The sequence below is a fragment of the Ceratotherium simum genome, chromosome 33, assembly GCF_057802395.1.
Source record: "Ceratotherium simum simum isolate JZ-2026a chromosome 33, ASM5780239v1, whole genome shotgun sequence".
Lineage (NCBI taxonomy): Eukaryota > Metazoa > Chordata > Mammalia > Perissodactyla > Rhinocerotidae > Ceratotherium > Ceratotherium simum.
Window position 1 is genome coordinate 23,679,270 of NC_141932.1, and position 21,348 is coordinate 23,700,617.

General features: G+C 49.9%; 1 protein-coding gene across 10 annotated transcripts in view; it reads right to left on the reverse strand.

The window, feature by feature from the left end:
* The window catches only part of SIPA1L3 (signal induced proliferation associated 1 like 3), a 238,611-nt gene that overhangs the window by 215,425 nt on the left and 1,838 nt on the right, over positions 1-21,348 (reverse strand). For 2 of the 10 annotated variants that reach the window (XM_087421812.1, XM_087421809.1), the window contains exon 1: positions 13,918-14,156. The exons of the other annotated variants lie outside the window; for them this stretch is intronic. The gene's annotated coding sequence lies outside the window, so the exon portion shown is untranslated. Of the gene's footprint in view, positions 1-13,917; positions 14,157-21,348 lie in introns of those variants that run through there. 10 annotated transcript variants of the gene reach the window in all.

Genomic DNA, 21,348 nt, shown 5'->3' on the forward strand with positions numbered 1-21,348 from the left:
GGAGGATAGAATTACAATGTCACAATTTTTGCAAACCCCAAATGAAATCATAGGCCTAGGCAACAGTCATTTATAGCCGTTAACTCTACAGAACATCACAGAAACAGCCAATGGGCTTTCCATACCTCCTAATGGATATACACATGCAGCAATGCCTAGGAGAATGTCTTGACCCCCACCACACACACACACACACATACACACACAAATGTGTGTGTATCCCAAATCTGATCCAGTCTCTAAATCCAACTACCCATTTACAGGAAACTCATGGACAGAAGAACCCGTTAAATACCACCAAAGGGACACAGTCAGCCAGACAGACTATGGGAAATCTACAGGACAAATGACATGGCTTTTCTTAACAAATAAACTATAAAAGGAAAAAAAGAAAGAGGGAGGAGGAACCCATAGATTAAATGCCACTTAAGGGCCGGCCCCGTGGCTTAGCGGTTAAGTGCGTGCACTCCGCTGCCGGCGGCCCGGGTTCGGATCCCGGGTGCGCACCAAGGCACCACTCCTCCAGCCATGCTGAGGCCGTGTCCCACATACAGCAACTAGAAGGATGTGCAGCTATGACAGACAACTATGTACTGGGGCTTTGGGGGAAAAATAAATAAATAAAATCTTTAAAAAAAAAAAATAAATAAATAAATGCCACTTAACAGGCATGTGAACCAAATCCAAGAGTGGACCTTGTTGGGTCCTGACTGGAACAAATCAATTCTAAAAAAATATTTATGAGAAGATCTGAAATGTTAATACTAACTGGATACTAGTGATGACAAGTGATTATTGTTATTTTAATCATGACAATAACATTGTCATTATGTCCTTGAAGAATTCTTATCTTTCACAGATAAATACTGAATTATTCAGCTTTTATTTTTTAAATAATTTTATTTATTTATTTTGTTTCCCCCAAAGCCCCAGTAGATAGTTGTATGTCATAGTTGCACATCCTTCTAGTTGCTGCATGTGGCACGCGGCCTCAGCATGGCCAGAGAAGCTGTGCGTCGGTGAGCGCCCGGGGTTCCGAACCCGGGGCGCCAGCAGCGGAGCGTGCGCACTTAACCGCCAAGCCACAGGGCTGGCCCGTGAATTATTCAGCTTGAAAATAATCCAGTGGGGACGGAAAGTGGCAGATATATATATATAAAACCAGAGTGGTCATGAGTTAGTAAGAGTCGAAGCTATTCACTTTTTCAAACGGTGTCTAGAGGTGATTAAAAGCACAGGGTGACTGAGAAGGCAGCTCACGATTACTTGCACTCCAAGTGCTGACGGTCAGATCACACCTTCCTCCTGCTTAGAACCCTCCCGAAGCTCCACGTCACTCTGGGTGGAGCCCACAAGGGCCCCCACCATCCGCCTCCGTCACCTCTCCTCCTACTTCCCCTACTCTGCCCCTGCTCACCGCCTCGAGCGCTGCTGACCACTCTGAAGCTCCTCAAGCGTGCCGCTCTCTCTCACCTCGGGGCCTTTCACTGGCCCTCATTCTGCCCCAAATGCTCTTCCCCCAGATTCCCACATGGCTCCCTGACTCCCCTCTTCACTTCTGCTCCAATGTCGCCCCATGAAAGAGGCCTTCCCTGACCACGCTGTCTACCATAGCACTGCATGCCACTGACTCCCATCCTCCTTTATTGCTTTCCACACCTATTATCTCTTGCTGACTCACTATAGTTTTTCACACTTATTACCTCTTTCTGACGGTGGGGGGGGGGGGGGGCATGACACCAGACTCCCTTTGTTTTGTTCATTATGGTCTTCCCAGCTCCCAGAACACTGTCTGTGCAAAACAGGTGCCCAAGAAGTATTTCTGTAATAAATCCAAGAATCAAAAGGGGCATCATCCAGAGGTACGTACCATCCTAGTGTCTGGGGCTCCTTTAAGAGCCATTGTTAGAGAATACTTCAGAACTAGTAAAATTGCTAGCTGCCTAATACAAGATTTAGTCTCCTTCTTTAACTCAGTAATAGAATCTGATTTTTGGCTAAGAACAAGGCCATGTGCAATAAAGACTACTTTTCCCAGATTCCCTTGCAACCACACAGGGAACTGTGACAAGGTTCTAGTCACGAGTCTATAAGCAGAATTATTGTATGCATCTTCCATTAAGGCTTTTTAAGGAGACAGGGGTCCCATCTTCACCCCTTCTTTCCTGCTTGCTAGGACGTAATGGCTGGAGCTTGAGCAGCCATCTTGAACCATGAGGTGACAGGCTAAGGATGGGGAGCAAAAACTTAGAAGGAGCCTGGGTCCCTGATAAGAGTGCAGCCCCGGGCTGCTTATCACTGGGCTCCTTTATGTGAGAGAGAATAAACTTCCATCTTGCTTAGGCCATTGTCATTTTGTTTTATATGCAGTTTTCTATTTATGGAGTTGAACCTAATCTTTTTTTTTTTTCGTGAGGAGGACTAGCCCTGAGCTAACATCCGATGCCAATCCTCTCCTTTTTTCTTGAGGAAGACTGGCCCTGGGCTAACATCCATGCCCATCTTCCTCCACTTTATATGGGATGCCGCCACAGCATGGCTTATCAAGCAGTGCATCGGTGCGCGCCCGGGATCCGAACCAGCGAACCCCGGGCTGCCACAGCGGAGCACGCACACTTAACCGCTGTGCCACCGGGTGTCCCCTGAACCTAATCTTAACTGGTACGCCTGGTATCAAAAAGCTATGGTAGACTGGGTGGAACGGGTATAGTCATATATCTATACGAACATGTAAAAATGCCCGTAAATTTAGGACTGTTCCAAAGAAGAGAGAATCACCACGAGCTAGGGGTACATAAAAAGGTATCATGGGGCTGGCCCCGTGGCTTAGCAGTTAAGCGCACACGCTCCACTACCGGCGGCCCGGGTTCGGATCCCAGGCACGCACCGACGCACCGCTTCTCCGGCCATGCTGAGGCCGCGTCCCACATGCAGCAACTAGAAGGATGTGCAGCTATGATGTGTAACTATCTACTGGGGCTTTGGGGGAAAAAAAGGAGGAGGATTGGCAATAGATGTTAGCTCAGAGCCGGTCTTCCTCAGCAAAAAGAGGAGGATTAGCATGGATGTTAGCTCAGGGCTGATCTTCCTCACAAAAAAAAAAAGGTATCATGGAGTTGGGGGGAGAGCAGACAGGGGAGAGGAGACAACCAAGGAAATGATAACACGAGAATCATAAAACTTTCATTAGGTTAAACGGGCTGCTGCCCAAGGATTAGAAACCAGAGTATATAAAGAACACCTACAAATCAGTAAGAACATGAAGCACAGTGATGAACAAGCCATATCCGGAAGAAGAAACATAAATGAAAAGACATTCTGCCCTAGTAGTCTTTGGGGGAATACAAATTAAAAGCACAATGAGATTTTCACGTCCATCAGACTGGCAAAAATAAAAAAGCTTTACAAAACGAAGTGCGACAAGAATGTAGAACAGGAACTCCTCTACATCCTTGGTGGGAATGTTTAGAGAACAGTTTGATGATATTTGGCAAAGTGAGAGATGCTCACATCCCACAACACAGCAATCTCACGCCTAGTTACAGACCCAAAAGGAATTCTTGTCCACGTACACTAAGAAACACGTGTACATGGTAGTACACCTATTTGGTTCATGGTAGAAATACGTGTACGTAGCAGTAAAAAATGAATGAACTACAGCTATACCAGTCTGGATCAATCTTAGAATCATAATATTAAGCGAAAAATGCAAGTCCCACAAGACTATACACAGTACAATATTATCCATATAAAGTTCAAAAGTAATTCTTTCTAAATCAAAGAATGATAAACAAAAAAAGTTCAAGATGGTGGTCACCTCTGGGAGAGCAGGCAGGAGACTGAATGGGAAGTACCACACAGGTCCATACACATCATCAGTAATGTTCTAGTTCTTGGGCGGGCGGTAGGTTAATGGCTGTTCATTATAATAGACAGATTTTTTGCATGGACCAAAAATACCAACATATCATGCATCAAGCATTATGATTAATCCAATTTTTTGTGCCCAAAGGCCATCTTTAAAAAATGGAACGAAGGGGGCTGGCCTGGTGGCGCAAGCGGTTGGGTGCGCGTGCTCCACTGTGGTGGCCCGGGGTTCGCCAGTTTGGATCCCGGGCGTGCACCGACGCACCACTTGGCAGGCCATGCTGTGGCGGCATCCCATGTAGGGCAGAGGAAGATGGGCACGGATGTTGGCCCAGGGCCGGTCTTCCTCGGCAAAAAGGAGGAGGATTGGCATGGATGTTAGCTCAGGGCTGGTCTTCCTCACAAAAAAAAAAAAAAAAAAAATGGAATGAAGGGCTGGCCTAATGGTGTAGTGGTTAAGTTCGCATGCTCCGCTTTGGCGGCCCGGGGTTCCCAGGTTTGGATCCCAGGCACGGACCTACACACCACTCTTCAAGGCATGCTGTGGCGGCATCCCACATACAAAATAGAGGAAGACTGGCACAGATGTCAGCTCAGTGACAGTCTTCCTCAAGCAAAAAGAAGAAGATTGGCAATAGACGTAAGCTCAGGGTTGATCTTCCTCACCAAAAAAAAAAAAAAAAAAAAAAAAGGAATGCTTTTAGAAAAAGGTGAGGGAGAATGTACACCAAGTTACTGACAGATGGGACCAATGAGGCAGGAAGTAGGAGTGGGGAGGCTGGAGTAGTAAGAGATGTCTATTTCTTATTTCGTTCTGCTGTCACTTACATATTCATTTCAACAAAAAACGTTTCCTGTAATACAGAAATAAACAAAAGCAGTATAGTCCAGTACAGGAACTCCGCTGCCAGCCCACCCGAGACTGCACGTCCACTCCACTACTCCCTAGCCTGGGACCTCTGGCAAGTTATTTCTCTTCTCTGTGCCTCTGTCTCTGCGTCTGCAAAGGGGTGACAACACCAGCGCCTACGTCAGAGGGCCACTGTGAAGACAAAATGAGTTGGCTGATGACAAGTACTCATGACAGTTCCTCCACACAAGTTAAGCCCTTAATGAGATTGGCTATTATTATTATCATTAGTCTAACTTCAAACAGCTACATGGGAGATACGAGCTGAGCAATTATCTGGTCAAGGCCTGCAAATGATCCCGGTCAGTTTAACCCCCAGATGTGCTGGCCTCACTGATCCTTGCAGCCTGTGTAAAAGCCCAGTGCTCTGCCCATCCATCCCTAGTACTTCCTAGGCAGTTGATAAATGGACGTTTGCTACCTCAGTTTAACCACCACTTCCTCGGCTGTCTCAACGGACCACTTCTAGATGCCCACCCCGCAAGTCCATTCTCCCCTCTTCTTCCTTACTGACCCTTTGTTCAAGGTACTGATAAGCCCAGCTTAAAAAAATGCATTTCCAGGACTTCGCTGGAGTAAGGGGTGGTCGTGTCACAAAGTTCTAGCCAAAGAGACAGAAGCAGAAGTCGGCTAAGATTTCTGGGAAGGCGTTGGTTTCCTGACAGAGGTGTTGTCTCCTTTTCCAGAGCTTTGCTTCCTTAGCCCGTCACAAGGATGTGGGGCTGGAGGTGGAGCGGCCATCTTATGACTATGAAGACTACAGGCAGCAATGCAGAGCGAGAGGAGCCTGGGCACTGGGGAGACGAGCTGCTGCACCACCTGGTCCTGCTGACCTCTGCACTTGTCCTTTCTGGAGAAAATGAACACTCTGGTAGTTTCCAAAGATGGCCCCCAATGGGCCACACTTCCTGGAACTCAAGTCTTCCACTCAAGTCTTCCTGGAACTCAAGTCTTCCACTCAAGTCTTTCGTCAGCCCTCCCACGATGGATGTAGGCTGACACTATGACCCGCTTTAACCAAGGAGATGAGGCTGAAGTGAGGCTGGGCCAGTTCTGGACCTATGCCTTAGAAGGCCTAGGAAGCCCTGGCTGTCAGGTGATCCGTCCAGCTACTGGCTGGCGAGGCCACATGGAAGGAAAGGTTCTGAGCCTAGATGGAGAGAGGGACCCAGCCATCTCCAAGGTGCCATGTGAGTAGAACCATCCTGAGTCTTCCAGCCCCATCCACCCTCTGACAATTGCCACATAAGACACCCCAAGCAAGACTGGGACAAGAGCCATCCAGCTGAGCCTCAGTCAACCAGAGATTCATGAGAAATAATACACTGTTGTCGTTTCAAGGCAGTAAGTTTTGGGGTGGCTTATTATGCAGCAATAGAGAACGAGAACCAACTTCTATCTGGGTTCACCACTGTACAAGTCTCACGAAGCCAAACATATTTCTTAACTAAAGCACCAGCTGGAAAAGAAACGTGCCAGGGCCAGCTGGTGGCACAGCGGTTAAGTTCGTGTGCTCCACGTCAGCGGCCCACGGTTCCCAGGTTCGGATCCCGGGTACAGACCTACCCACGGCGCATCAAGCCATGTGTGGCAGGCATCCCACGTATAAAGTAGAGGAAGATGGGCACAGATGTTAGCCCAGGGCCAATGTTCCTCAGGCAAAAGAGGAAGACTGGCAATGGAGGTTAGCTCAGGGCTAATCTTCCTCATCAAAAAACAAAAAACAAAAAAAAAGAAACATGCCAATCGACCACAAACCCCAAAAACATCTCTTGCATATTCTGATTTCCAACAAAGACTGTTGATATGAAAAACCATGAACCTTCTATTTCGTAATAAGTACTCATTAAGCACAACTAATCTGCATTATGGGTGATGAATCTATTAATCACTTTTATAATTAAAAAGCATTTAAAGCAGATGGTTCAACACTGTGCTGGACCCAGTGAGAACCTCAGAAAAACATCTCTCCTATCTGGGCAAGAGGCATCATTATAGTAATGCTAATTCACGTTCATTCTCAAAGGCTTAGAGCTTAAGTTAACAAGGTGGCTAACAGGTTGGATGCCTGCAATCTAATTAAAGGAGGCTATCAATAAAAATAATAATTTGGAAAAAAAAAAACCTAGAAACAGAGGGAATGCACACCAGTGAGGGCCTGGCCGCATAAATGATGGTACACCCCCACCACCATGTGTCACACAGCCACTAAAAGAGCAAATCTGAGCACTCCGTGAGAACGGGGTGGGGGGGGGACAGCATTTCCACATGGTGCGGCCATGTGAGAAAAGTAAAAAGCAGGAAAACAAGGGTAATATTACCCCTTATAGGAGAATATTTCCCTTATAGGATTATATAACCATGGAGAAAACCGTGGAAAGACACATACAGTACTTGATTGTCAGCATGCATGAGGGACTGTGGGAGGATGCTGACATGGGGGTGGGGCAGAGAGGAGGAGGAACAGAAAAGGAGCCCAAGAACAAAGGACAGACTGGAAAAAATCACAAAGGGGCTTGAAATCAATTTATAAAAAACATTAACCCCATCTATGGAGTGCTTTCTATGCACTACACAGTGCTAACAAGGTCACCTGATCTCACTTTCATTTCTCATTTAATGCAGGTACTATTCATTATTCCCATTTCCCAGATAAGGAAACTGAGGCCCAGAGAAGATAAGCACTGCGCCCAGAGTTTGCAATGGCCTCCCAGGAGGGTCCTCAACCCAACTCCAAAACCACTGCACTGGAGCTCCAAGGACACAGCTCAGCATTGGAGGAGCTGCTCCTTTCACACTTCGCACATTCTTAAAATAGCAGCAGGCCCCTTGGTGCGCTGATGTGTGACGCGGCAGCACACACCTCAGTCCCCATGCCTCATGCTGCTGGGAGAGACCCAAGAGGGCCACTGACCTGCTCCCTGGAGCGTAGGGAAGCCCCGCCCAGGATATTTTTACAGAATCAACTGCTGACACCAGGAGCCAGAAAACAGACGAGGAGGTGTCAGCTATAACACAGCCAGACTCTTGGAGCTCACCATTTAATTAAAACCCGCTCAGCCCCAGAACAAGAATTATAGCGTGTTAAAGCGGGGGAGACCGATCGACTGCACCTGGCCAGTGCATTCTTATTTCCCAGGCAGTCCCTGCCCTCCCCACCACAGACACCAGGAGGACCTGGCCAGGAAGTCGGCTTTCCATGCACACGGGGCAGGGTGTATGGGTGCGGTCTTCGACAAAGCCTTTCCCACTTAAACGAACCTGCACACATCTGTTCATGCCACATACACCCAGGCTCCCCGGATGAGCCACTGCCAGGGCCCGGGCTGCACAGACAGCAGGGGCTGAGGGACAGGCAGGCTGAGTACTGCTGGGTGAGCAGGGGGTGCTGCGTGCACGCCACCTCCCACAGCTGCAGATGTGCGCATATGCTGGCCTTCTACTCAACCCCCGAATGGGGACAGCCACCCATCCGCAGATGGACCTGATATCATCAATTCATTCATAAAATAATTTATCCCACACCTTCCACGTGCCAGGGACTGTTCCACAAGGATAGAGACAGAAGTCCCGAGCTCCCGTGGAGCCTACAGTCAGGGGGAGGGGGCAGATCATAAATATATGGCAAGTGATAATAAATGCTATAAACAGATAAAGCCGAGTAAAGGGCTAGAGATGATGCAGAAGGTGCTATTTAAGGAGAGAGGCCGCACTGAAAAGGTGACATTTGCGCAGAGACCTGAAGGTGGACAGAGCTTTGGAGATACAGAAGGAAGTGTTCCAGGCAGAGAGAACAGCCAGGGCAAAGGCCCTGAGGGAGAAGCAGCAGGAGGCCCGTGTAGCTGGAAGACAGCCAGCAGCAGATGAGAAGTCAGAGATAAGGTCAGGCAGGGAACTGGGGGGGCTGGGGGTTGGGGTGGGGGCACAGGCAGAGCTGACATGGAGCACCACTCCGTGCCCAGGCTGTGAGCACATCACATACGTGACTCATTGGAAAGGTGGGTGGGTTGGACTCATTGGAAAAAGCTGCTCCCTATTCCCATTTCATCAGATGAGGAAACTGAGGCCCAGAGAGGGAAAGGAACTCCCCAGAGCTCGTCTGTACCAGGCTGGGATGCTCCACAGCCCCTGGCGCAGAAGTCTGCCTCCCGTGGGAACTCAACTCAAGTCAAGGATTCCTTCTCCAGGGAGGAACGTCCTCTGTTTCCTTCTCACTGCCTCAACACTCCGCCCACCCTTCCTTCACAGTTAGGAGCTGGCAGGTAAACAATTCATGGGAGAGGAGGGAAAAAAAAGAAAAAAGCCACCAGTCTATACCCGAGAAGAAGAAACACAGTTATTAACTTTGTCTACACTACAAGTCACAACCAGACTTAACACACACCACTCACCTGGAAGAGGTCCCCAACACAGCCCCGATCACAAAAGAGGCAGGTGCCTGGGAGGCGGCTCCTGCGCCGGGTCTTCTCCTCCAGGTGAAGGCCACCTGCCGAGCCCTGCCCCTGCGGCCGCCCTGGGGTGGTGCCGCCCCCAGCTGCTGTGGGTGTCTGGAATGCGGAAACGGGAAGCTGCCGTGCCAGCTTCTCACAGCCACTGATCCAACAGCCGCAAGAAGCCGCCAGCCACCGAAGTTCCCCAAGAGACGGCCAGTCTTCAGGAACAGGAGGGCTCCCAAAGAGGGCTGTTGTGCCAACAGTCCCTCTAGGGGAGGGAAATAAAAGGCCTCCTTACTCATCAGACACGTGGTCTGAGGCCTGAATGGGCTTCAGAGAAAGCTCAAAGGTAACAAAAGACAGGCTCGCCTGTTTACCTCCCACCCAGGAACTGGCCACCTGTTCTCGGACCAAGCCCGGGCTGGATCTGCGCCCACAGCATCCCCTGCCCTGGGCTGGCACCTGCCCACTTCATTCACAGCCTCCAATCCAAAGGTGGGCTCCCCTCCCCGTGCAGATGGGGAGCTGGCTCGCAGAGCCGCCCAGCTTAACGATTAAGCACCGCCGCTGGGCTCCTCGGCCAGCTTTGGAAGACGGCTGAGTGGCTTTGCCTAATAACCACCACCAGACCCCAAACCCCTTGCTCACTCTGCGCAAGGCACTGTTCCAAGCACTTCATATGAATTATCTCCCCTAGTCCTCCCAGCTCCCCTCTGAGTAGGTACTATTATCACTCCTATTTCACACAGGAGAAAGCCCAGGAACAGAGATCACAGGCTGGAGGTCACACCGCAAGCAAGTGGTGGGGCAGACAGTTAACCCACGCAGAGCGACTCTGGGTTTCAAGCTCTTAACCACTGCACTAGACCTCCTCTCAAAGGAAGACAGATCCCCCCCCCACCCGGCCTCAGTTTCCTCATCTGTAAAATGGGGTGAGATGAGGAGTCGGCAAGATCTTAGCCTTAACCCACAAAAATGCTCAAAAATTCTCAGCTGCAGTTATCACACGCTGCCCTCAGGTTCAGCTTATACCTTCAAAATTGGGGTGATCATGGTCACCGATTTTAAATTCAGGGCAGCTGAAGGGAAAAAATAACGATTCTTACTGCCCTCTTTTTCATCCACAAAAAAATATACAGAATATCCGTTCTGAGTCAGGCACTAGGACACAGTGGTAAACAAAAACCACACAGACCCTGCCGTCAGGGGGGTTACAGTCTCCTGTGAACAGACCGGCACAAAATACTAAAAGAATGGCAGATACCGCCTGGATAAGCGCTCCCCGTGGGCAGGCAGTGCAGTGTTCTAAGTGCTTTATGGACTGTAACGCACTGAATCCTCCGACATCCCAGAGGGCAGTGCCATGACCAGCCCCACCTTAAAGATCTAGAAACTGAGATAGTGCGAGGCTCAGTGGCTTGCCCAAGGTCACAAAGGAGCCCGAGCTAGATCCAGGCCTGCACCCCGGCGCTCTGCCTCCAGAGCCCATACCTCCTTCCTCAGCCCCTCTGCAGGGCAAGAGCTTTCCACTGTGTCCACAGCAGCAGCAACAGGCATCCTCAGGAAATTTCAGTCTGCAAAATGGATGGTCACTTGCATCGGTTGTTGGGAGGAGAGGGCAGGGTTATTAAGTGATATTTAATTATTCAATGAATAAGTCACATTGAATCTGTTAATAACAGAGGCCACGATCTTGAGCACTTACCACTTGCCAGCTCCTGGGGGTAAGCACGTGACCTCTCCTTTCACCCACACCACCACCCTACCAGGAGGTCCTCAGGGGGGATACTGAGCCTGTGAGAGGAGCACCTTGAATAGGAACTGGTCAGAAGCAGCAAGAGTGGGACCCAGGTGATTCTGAGCAGAGCACATGCCCTCGAACACCATGCACGCTGCCCCTCAGACCGCTGCCTCGTTACCTAGCTTGGGTCTCCCTGACTTTTCAGACGAAATATCGGTTTTCTCGACAAGACCGAGAGCTCCTATGGTACAGGGACTTTGTGTACACATTCGCAAAGGTGACACGATTACAGAACAAAAAGCTATGTCCTGATTCAGGTCACTACCAGACAAAGCTGGTAAGTAGAGTGACACAAAAACATATGGGTACTGTGTGTCCACTTCACGTCACTAACTTCTGAGCAGATCCACTTGCTTGCCTACCCAGTATCCCTCCCCGTCTCCCAGTCCTTTCCTAAAGAGTACTACAATTTTTTTCCTGTAGCCACTCCCCTCCCAGCAGTCACGAGCTTCAAGGTGAGGATGGTTCCAGCCCCAGCCCCAAGAGTAAATCCTAACTGGCCTTTGGCTGTGAGTTCCCCAGGCACGGTCATGTGTTACAATCCTAGCCAAGGAGATATGAGGGGAATCTAGGAGACAGGGCGTCTAGGGCAGGTTTCCTAACTCTTAGGAGATACATAATGAGTGAGAGATGCCCTCTTTCTGCAGCTGGATATAGCCTTGTGAGGGTGTGATGACTGGAGCTGTGGCAGTCATCTTGTGGCCACGAGGGGAGTCTGAGGACACAGGAGACACACCGAGGATGACAGAGCAGCTTGCCTACAGGCATTGTGGAACTGCTTAATTAGTCAACCCTGGTGCTGCCTACCTATAGGCTTCTTATATGAGATCACAAATCTGATTTCAGGCCAATTTCAGCTAGGTTTCCCATTATAGTAGATCAGTGGTTCTCAAAATGTGCTCCCAGGTCCAGGAGCACCAGTTATTGTTAGAAATGCAAATTATCGAGCGAGACCTAGTGAATCAGAGACTCTGGGTGGGGCCCGGTCAACTGTGTTTTAACAAGCCCTTCAGGGGATTCTGATTCTGCTCAAGTTTGAGACTCACTGCAGAAGCACAGCGATTAAGAGTTCAGAGTAAGGCTTCTGGGGTCAGCCTCCCTGGATCCAAATCAGGTCACCACCATTTTCTAGCTGTGTGACCTTGGGCCAGTTATTTAAATTTATTGCCTCATCTGCAAAAGACGAATAATAAGAGTACTTATCTTACAAGGTTGTTGAGAGGCTTAACTGAGTCACTTCATGAGAAGCGCCTAGAAGCGCCTAGCAGCGCCTAGCAGAGTGGCTCGCATACCGTGGACATTTTATCAATTACCCATTCGCTGCTGCTGTTGTCGCTATTACTATTGTTTGCAGCCAAAAGCATACCAACTGACAACTGCCTGACTCAGCTCCCCCAAAGCTGGATCCACAGGCCCTTTATGTTTATTTCACCCCCCAGGACGCAGCCCAGCGCCCTGGGTTCCAGAGACTGTGGGACGGTAGCACCAAGACGTAGAAAGCCAAAGAATGACTAATGGCACCCCCAGGTAAGGTCCCGGGAGGAAGAGGCAGCCTACTGTCAGGCTCAACAGCAAGACTGGGGACGGGGCGGGGGGAGGGGCAGCCATTTTGGGCTCACTAGTGTCACTGACACTGCTGGGCCGGTCACTGAGAGAACAGTGGGAGGAGGGCGGGGAAGGAGGTCCCGACCTCTGACCACCAACCCTAGGGGGGTGGGGGGCAAGAAAGGATTGGTCAAATTCCTCGGGCTCTGCAAAGGAAGCTAACAGGCGGAACCTCATAAAATTGCCAATATTCAACCATTCTTGACCCACAAAAAGGCAATTTCATGTGGTTCAACCTAATAGAAGCCAGGACACTCACTCAAATAATGCGATGTCACGGAACTGGTCACCAGCAAGGAACTAGGATGGCAGTGGCCTCTGGGGAAGGGAACTGGGTGCCTGATTTTTGTTCCTTTGTGGGGTCACTATTCAAAATTTAATGAAATTTAATAAATTAATCAAGCCTGCAGTATTTTCCCATCTCAGAGAAAAGACCAACCTGTCCTGGATCCTAAGAGATCTGCAAACCCATCACCTCTCTGCCCTCGTCCCCTCTGCCTCTCTCCCCCTTGACTCCGCTCCAGCCATACCAGCCTCCTGTGAGCTCCTCAATCTTACTATCAGGCCCACGGTCTCAGGACCTTTGCACTGGGTGCTCCTTCTGCCCAGACACGCCCACTGCTCACACTGCCTCACCTCCTTCAGGCCTGGACTCAAGTCACCTCCCAGGGAGGCCATCGCTGGCCATCCTGTCTAAAACCGCAACACCTTCCACCCTAATACTTCATATCCCCTTCCCCTGCTTAATTTCTTCCACTTAGCTCTATTACCCCCATACACAGTACACGTCTCACTTACTTGTTTACTGTCTGAATTCCCCACTGGAATGAGAGCCCCGGGAGAGGAGAGGCCTTGTCTGTCTTGCTCACTGCCGTCTCCCTAGTACCTAGAAGAGTGCTCAGCTCCACGAATACCTGTGGCATGAGTAAGTTTAAAACTCAGATGCAGCATCCGGATTGGGGGTTTGTGGCCCTCAGATCCAACACATGCAGGTCTACACGGGAAACACGGAAAAATCAAGCTGTCTAAACTGTGACAGTGCTCCAAATGTTCTCTCCACACTGGACTCATCTCAGAGCCTTTGAAAGAAAAAGAAAGGCCAGAATGGAAGAGGGTGCTGGGGACAGAAGTTTCTGGAAGCTGGAGGGGCTGTAGGACTTCCCCTGCTTTCCTCCTGCACACCGAGTGTGGTGAGATTAAGAGGGCACTGGAGAGAAGAGCTGACCGCTAGGTGGACCAAACGGCACCAGCCTCCAGCGGGATCAGACCAGAGCTCCTGCCCCCTCAGCCAACCCCCCTACCTGGCAAGCCAGCGATAAGCAGAAACGCCCAAAGGAAGGTGCCCTCTGTCCCTGCCACTTCCACACGAGGATTTCTGCATCCCTCGGGGTCGCTGTGGAGTCGAGACCCCCAAGAACAAATGCAAGAGGAGACTCCGCTCGACGTGAGGGGGTGCGCGTGCGTGGTAAAGGGGCTGTAACTGCCGGCTTGGGGAGACACAGCAGCAGGTCCCAGGCACCGCCACAAGCTGCGTCTTGCCCCTCTCGTTTGTATCAAATTCAAAACTGAAAGGGGCGCGTTCCCCACCTGCTGCCTGCCACAGCAGCGCTGGAGGCAAACCAATGCTGGATTCTGGTTCCTGTGGGGCCTTAACAAAGACCCATCAGAGGACGGATCTGTGCATGAGTGTCCTGAGGGCAGGACGGGGGGAGGATCGGAGGCCTCTTGTTGAAACTCGTCTTTGGAAAAAATGTGGGAGGGGCCCCACGGTCAGGTGCTGGAGGGAAACAGATCTCAGGGAAGAGGGACCCCCTCGAAGTGACTCGGGGCCAGTGCCACCGTGGCCGGTACTCAAAGCAGCCGGGGAAGCGTGGGCCCGCGGGAGCCTCGGCCGTGTCCTCACTGCTGCTGGACGCTGCTTTACCAAAGGGGTTTCCAGAGGCTGGGGCCAAGTGCTGACTCATATAATGAAAAAAACAACCGGTTTTTATTATATAAGCGGACTGGGCAGAGGCAGAAAATTACCCCCCACAAACACTTGAGCTTGAAACACACAAATGCTGAGTGAAATTTGTTGTACTTGTTTGTAACTTTTCATGATGAGACATTTCAAACAGGCAAAGGCGAAAAGAAGAGTCTAATGGCCCCCGGCCGCCAGCTTCGTCAGCTATCAACTCCTGGTCCATCCCACTCCGTCTCTTTATTAGCCCATACACACGTGTCCCCCTCCACGCCCTGACCGTCCGCACTGATTGAAGCAAATCCCAGACATCTTAACAGTTCACAGGTATTTCAGAATGTATGTCTCAAAGATAAGGACTTGTTTCTTAAGCAGACCCACAGTATCATTATCACATCTAAAAAATTAACAAGAATTCCTTAATAACATCAAATCTGCAGTTCGTTTTTGTTGTTTTAAAGAAAGAGGAAGTGCAGGTTCCGGAATCATAGACAAACCCCACGCCCAGAGTGGTGTTCGAGCCTCCAGGCCGAAGGGGCCCGGGACCTGATGCAGGCTCACCCCAGACAGGAGATCCGAGACCACACGGGAGTGGAGAAGCTGGAACTAGTCAGCATGGTCCTATTTGTCCACCCCATTCGCCCATCTGTCCATCCACAGAGAGACCGCCGAGTGGGGTATTTAAGAGCCCGGACTCCGGAGCCAGCAGCTGGGTTTACACCTGGCTTTGATGCTCACCAGCTGTGTGCGCTTCTGGGGACCTCAGTTTCCTCATATGGGAAATGGGAGTAACGACAGTACCCACCCCATGGAGTCGTTATGAGGATTAAATGAGATATTGCATGAAAAGCACTCAGCGCCGTGCCTTGTCCACAATAAAGACATCATCATTAACTCAGCCAAGAAACACTTACTGAGCATCTTTTACTGCCGGGCACTGTCCAGCAGGAGGAGGTAAGAGGAGTGAAGAGGTTAAAACTCTCATGAATCACCACCTGGGGACAGGGACTGGCACCAGGCCACCACCTGGGGACATGAACAGACTCAGAAGTTCCAGCACCTGCCTTGTTTGGGTGGGAGGCCCAGATCCACCCCACCCCTGAGATGGGGAACCCTGAACCAAGAGAGTAACTAAAAGTCTAGAAGCATGACTCACAGAGATGAAAGAGGAAACCACTGTGACGTGCCCTCCCTTCTCCCCCTCACCCAGGAAGGCCTCTCTGGATCAGAGCAAGGGCAAGATTCACAGCTGGGTGAGCGCTGCTGTGGCTGAGCTCACAGTGAGATGCCACAGCTCCCACAGGAGGCCACAGCCGCCAGGGACAGTCAGCAGACGAAAGAGAAAGGAGGCTTCACCCCAAAGAAGCTGTTCAGAACAGGCTTTCAAGAGGCTGGGCCCTTCCTTGCCTCCCTCACTCTCCCTGCCCTCCCTCCTCGGTCCCCAAAGACCCTCTCTTTGCTGGGAAGTAAGGCCTGTCTCCACCACACCTAGAGTTCAATGTGAGGACTGTATCAGCCAGTCACTCAGGTCTAAACCAGCATCGCAGCACCCACAGACACCCGAGGATGGCTGCTGAAAAACTCTAGGAATCCACTGTGCAGTGAGTCCTTCCTGTGGTTTCTATAGCTCAAAACTCAGACCCCATGCCCCTCAAATGCTCATGCAGCACATACCACAGAGATTTAAGGGTATGGTCTCCAGACCCGAGTTCAAATTCTGCCTCCATCACTTCCCAACCTTGAGTGAGTGGCCTCTCATTGCCAGACCTCAGCTTCCTCATCTGTCAATGGGGATGATCATAGTTCCTGCACCCCAGAACCCAGGTCACACACGCCCAGCGCTAAGCACAGAGCCAGGCCCACAAGGCGCCTCTGATGGCCAACAGCTGTGAGGCTGCTATAGCTGCCTATGATAAATTCGCTCTTCATCACTCATCTGCCCTTTTCCACCAAGACAGCACAGGGCCAGCACCTCTGATCCACCCCTGTGGACTACCACCCTTGATTTACGTGAGTCTCATACCCTGGGCCCACACTGTCCAGGACATGTGGCTACTGAGCACTTGAAACGCGGCCGGTGGGGCCTGCTGGGTGGTGCAAGCAGTTAAGTGCGTGCGCTCCGCTGCGGCGGCCCGGGGTTCGCCGGTTCGGATCCCGGGTGCGCACCGACGCACTGCTTGTCAAGCCATGCTGTGGCGGCGTCCCATATAAGGTGGAGGAAGATGGGCACAGATGTTAGCCCAGGGCCAGTCTTCCTCAGCAGAAAAAGAGGAGGATTAGCAGATGTTAGCACAGGGGTGGTCTCCTCACAAAAAAAAAAAAAAAAGAAACGCGGCCGGTGCAAACGGCGATGTGAAGGCATATAATACACGTTGTATTTTGAAGACTTAATGTGAAACGAATAATGTAAAATATCTCAATGATATTTATATTGATTACATGTTGAAATGATACTACTTTGGACTAAATAAAATATATTAAAATTCATTTCCTCTGTTTCTTTTTACTCTTTTCAATGTGGCCCCCATAAAATTTAACATTACATATATGGTCCACGTTGGTGGCTCACATTATATTTCTAAGGAACAGCAGTGCCGCAGACCCTTGAAAACCAGTGTCTTCTTACTCAACTTCATACTGTCAGTGTCCCCAGCACGGGACCTGGCACACAGGCTAAGTAGAAAACAGTGTTTCACAGGTGGCTGGATGAAAGATGCTCTCCATATTTCTGGTCTTAAAAGCTCCCACCACTGTCCTCACACCTAATCAGGCTTGCCCTCCATTCAAAATATTTAACAAGCCATAAGTCCTAGGCTACAGCAAATCAAAACCGACACAGTCACGATGGCTAGAGCAGGGCCCTGGCATCACCACTTTAGTTGCTAGACTGGATTTTGATATTCTAACAGTCCATATCGCTGGCCTGCTGCTTAGAAACACTCTTTGCCCTGCCAGCCCGAGTCCCCTTGCCAAGCTCACGCCAACGAGACACTCGCCTCGTTCAGTCTCCTTCGACACCACGCCTCGCTTCTCATTAACCTGTGTCTGGTGTGGCAGCCGAGCAGTCAACCTTGTTTTATGTGAGGACAGGCTCTGCGGAGGGGCCTTCAGTTTTGAACAACCAACCAAACATCCCCACAGAAATGGACCCCATCGTGTCTTACTGTCTATGGAAAGGTTGGCACAACACCCCCGGATCACTCCTGCCGCCCCGTGAATGAGGCACTAAACACAGTTCACAGAGCTCTGCATGTCCAACAACATGGAGAGGAAATGCTGCTTCCGCTTCCTAACCTGCCTCAGCCCCGCACAGAGGGCTGGGAAGAGGAGTCCGGCACGCGGGCGAAGAGCCTGGAGTCAGCTTCCTCATCTGTAAAGTGAATTCCACCGACTTACCTACTTCACTGGACCCTTGTGTGGATTGTGAGGAAAATGTGAGATGCTAAGAAGAGCGCCCAGTACAGAGTCAGCGCTAGGAAATGTTAATTGCTATTATTATCGTTATCACTATTTTACAAAAATTAAAGTAGCGTGAACTTGAAAAATGGGAATCCACCCTCCTCCAGCCACAAGGATACTGTTTTTGTAGCAAACTCAGTCCTACCTCTGGGCCTTTGCACTTGCTTTTCCCTCTGCCTGGAATGTTCCTCCCCTGGCTCTTGGCACAGCTGGTGCCTCCTGCTCATTCACGTCTCAGCTCACGTGATGCCCCCTCAGAGAGGCGTGGGAGGCCTTCCCTGACCATCCAGGCTAAAGTAACCACCCGCTCCCCACCACCAGCCTGCCCATCAGCCACTCTCTATCCCCTCACTGTGCGATTGCCTCCAGGGAAACCATGTGAAACTACCCTGTTTATTGCATGTCTCCTCAGCTAGAATGTAAACCCCAGGCGGGAAAAGATCTTGTCTGTCTTGTTCACTGTCCAGAGTTTATGCTTTTAGCCACTGTGCTATACTGCCTATGTACCAGGATGCTTACTGGCTGCGTGTCTGCAAAGGTAAAAGAAATCCCAGAAACAACCTAAATGTCCAGCAATAGGGGAATGGTGGAATAAAGCATTCTCCATACTGAAGAATGCGGCTCTAGCTGTTAAAAAGAATGAGTCAGGGGGCCGGCCCCGTGGCCTAGTGGTTAAGTTCAGCACACTGCACTCTGGCAGCCCGGGTTTGGTTCCCAGGCGTGGACCTACACCACCATCGGTGGCCATGCTGTGGCGGCCACCCACAAACAAAACAGAGGAAGACTGGCACAGATGTTAGCTCAGGGCAAATCTTCCTCAGCAAAAAAAAAAAAAAAGTCAGATCTGTAGGAAATGACTTGAAGGGATATGCCCTATTACTAACTGAAAAAATCAAGTTACATATATGAGTGGCCTGATCCCTACCCCTTCTTTTTTAGGGAGTGGTGAGGGAGAAGGAAAAAAACAGTCACAATGTGCATATATACCTCCATACAAGCACAGAAAAAGGTAAGTGAGAGCGTCTACCCAAATCACCAAGGGCAGAGGCATATCCATTTTGGTCACAACTACATCTCCAAAACCTGACAGTGGATACTTAATAAACACTCACTGTCTGAATAAATGGTTATCTTCAGGGGTGGGATTTTGGAGCGCAAGGCAGCACTTGTTATTTCCTTGTACGTCTCTGTATTGTTTGACATATTACAACAAGCACATATTTCTTTACATAACTTTTTTAAAGCCAAATTCAACTGATTCTCACACACACACGAAAGGCCATGAACAGTCCTGAGAACCAGGAGCAGCATCAGTCTTAAAGAAAGCACAAACGCATGAACTGGTCCCAGGCCGCCCATTCTTTTTTTTTTTTTTTTTTTTTTTTGGTGAGGAAGATTAGCCCTGAGCAAACATCTATTGCCAATCCTCCTCTTTTTGCTGAGGAAGATTAGCTCTGGGCTAACATCTGTGCCCATCTTCCTCTACTTGATATGTGGGATGCTGCCACAGCATGGCTTGATGAGTGGTGTACAGGTCCGTGCCCAGGATCTGAACCTGTGAACCCTGGGCCACTGAAGCGGAGCACGCGAACTTAACCACTACGCCACCAGGCCAGCCCAAGCCTCTCATTCTAATAGCTAAAAACACTTTTCTTTAAAGGAAATCACTGCTTGCTTCTTTTATTAAAACATAAATACATTTAATTTAGATTTTGCCAATTAAACATATAACAAAGTTAAGCTGGTACCACAACCTATGTCATTTTTTAAACCTAAGTTTGAAATATATCAGCAAAATATGTTTTACAGAAAAAGAAAAGGCACCCATCACTGCACATTCTAAATTCCATGTTTGATTTACCACCTAACAACTGCGATGTCTGAAAAGCAGGCTCCCGTTGAACTCTTCGACCACCCCACACAGACTGCTAAAAACCCATGTGCTGTTGTCACTAACAATTAAGACTAAGATTTTTTTAAAAGTCACTGCTTTATTGCCTCAGATTACAAAAACCCTTAGGTGAATTTGGTGCCAACACAAATCTGATTGACACCATGGGTTCCCATCCTCAAGTGAAATCACAATGAAAGGTTTCTGCCACAGACTCAACCTAAACGGAGATCTAATAAATTCCCTTCCCAGCCTCTTCCAGGGTGTGAGAGCAGCCTCCTGAACTGCCCAGGATGGCCACCCACCCACGCAGGATATGCTAACCCGCTGACACGGTGTAACTTTTCAGAAAGAAATGAACGACTCAGCCGAGCTTTGCCACGCTAAAACTGCAGAAATGGGTCCCCTGAAAGCCAGGCCTTGATGTCACACCTGTGGCCACTGCAGTCTGGCCAAGTCCATACTGTCTTCTCTGCCCCTTACTAACACAATGTTTTACATACATGAATCCTTGGAGACTTAAAAGAAACGACTCAACCTTGTCAGAACAGGCTACCTCCAGTGGCCAAAAGGGACTTGCAGTGCCCACGAGATGGGACACCAAGACAGGGCAATGAAACGGCAGCTCCATCCTTCATGCCAACCTACTGGACCTGGGAAGGCTGGGGGAGAAGAGCGCCTCCCCAGTTTCTGGCTTGGGCCACGGTGTCAATGCTGGCCCACTTGCCTAGATGACGGCAACTGGGCCTGGGAGAAGGAGTTTAGGTTGAATATGTTGAGTTCATGGTGCCCAAGGGACAGTCACGAGGGGACATCAAGGAAGCACACGCTCCACGTCCAGAGCTGGAGCTCAGGGAGCTAATATGACTCTGAGACAGAGTCAAGTGCTGGCAGCACCAGGACAGTACGTACAGCACCAGCCTGGGAGGAGGAGTATACGAGAGCCGAGCAGGGGCTGCTGAGAGCAGGTCAGCGCCTTCTCTTCTCAGGCCCCTATACTGCCGTGCATTCCACAATTCAACCTTTGATGAACACAAACTGCGGGGTGGGGACACACACTAACCTTGCCTGTTCTACCCCGTAAATACAAACAGAAGCTGCCAATGGCTTATCAAGAAAAACAAGATACGTTTATTATTTGCTTACTATGCACTCGGCCCTGTGCTAAACACTAAACATGAATTATCTCCTGGAATCATCCAAACAAGCCTAGCACAAAAGTCCTATGACTACCATGTCACAGATGGGACATTGAGGCTGGGAGTGAACGTGTGGGGGAGCTCAGGGCTGTCATGTCACAGCCCACAGTTAGGCAGTCTCTGGGCCATATGGAGAACACCGAAGAAGAACAATTATAATACATGAGAGCTGCTACTCAGCGAGAGATGGCTCTGCACTGGAACACAATCTCGGCAAAGCCTT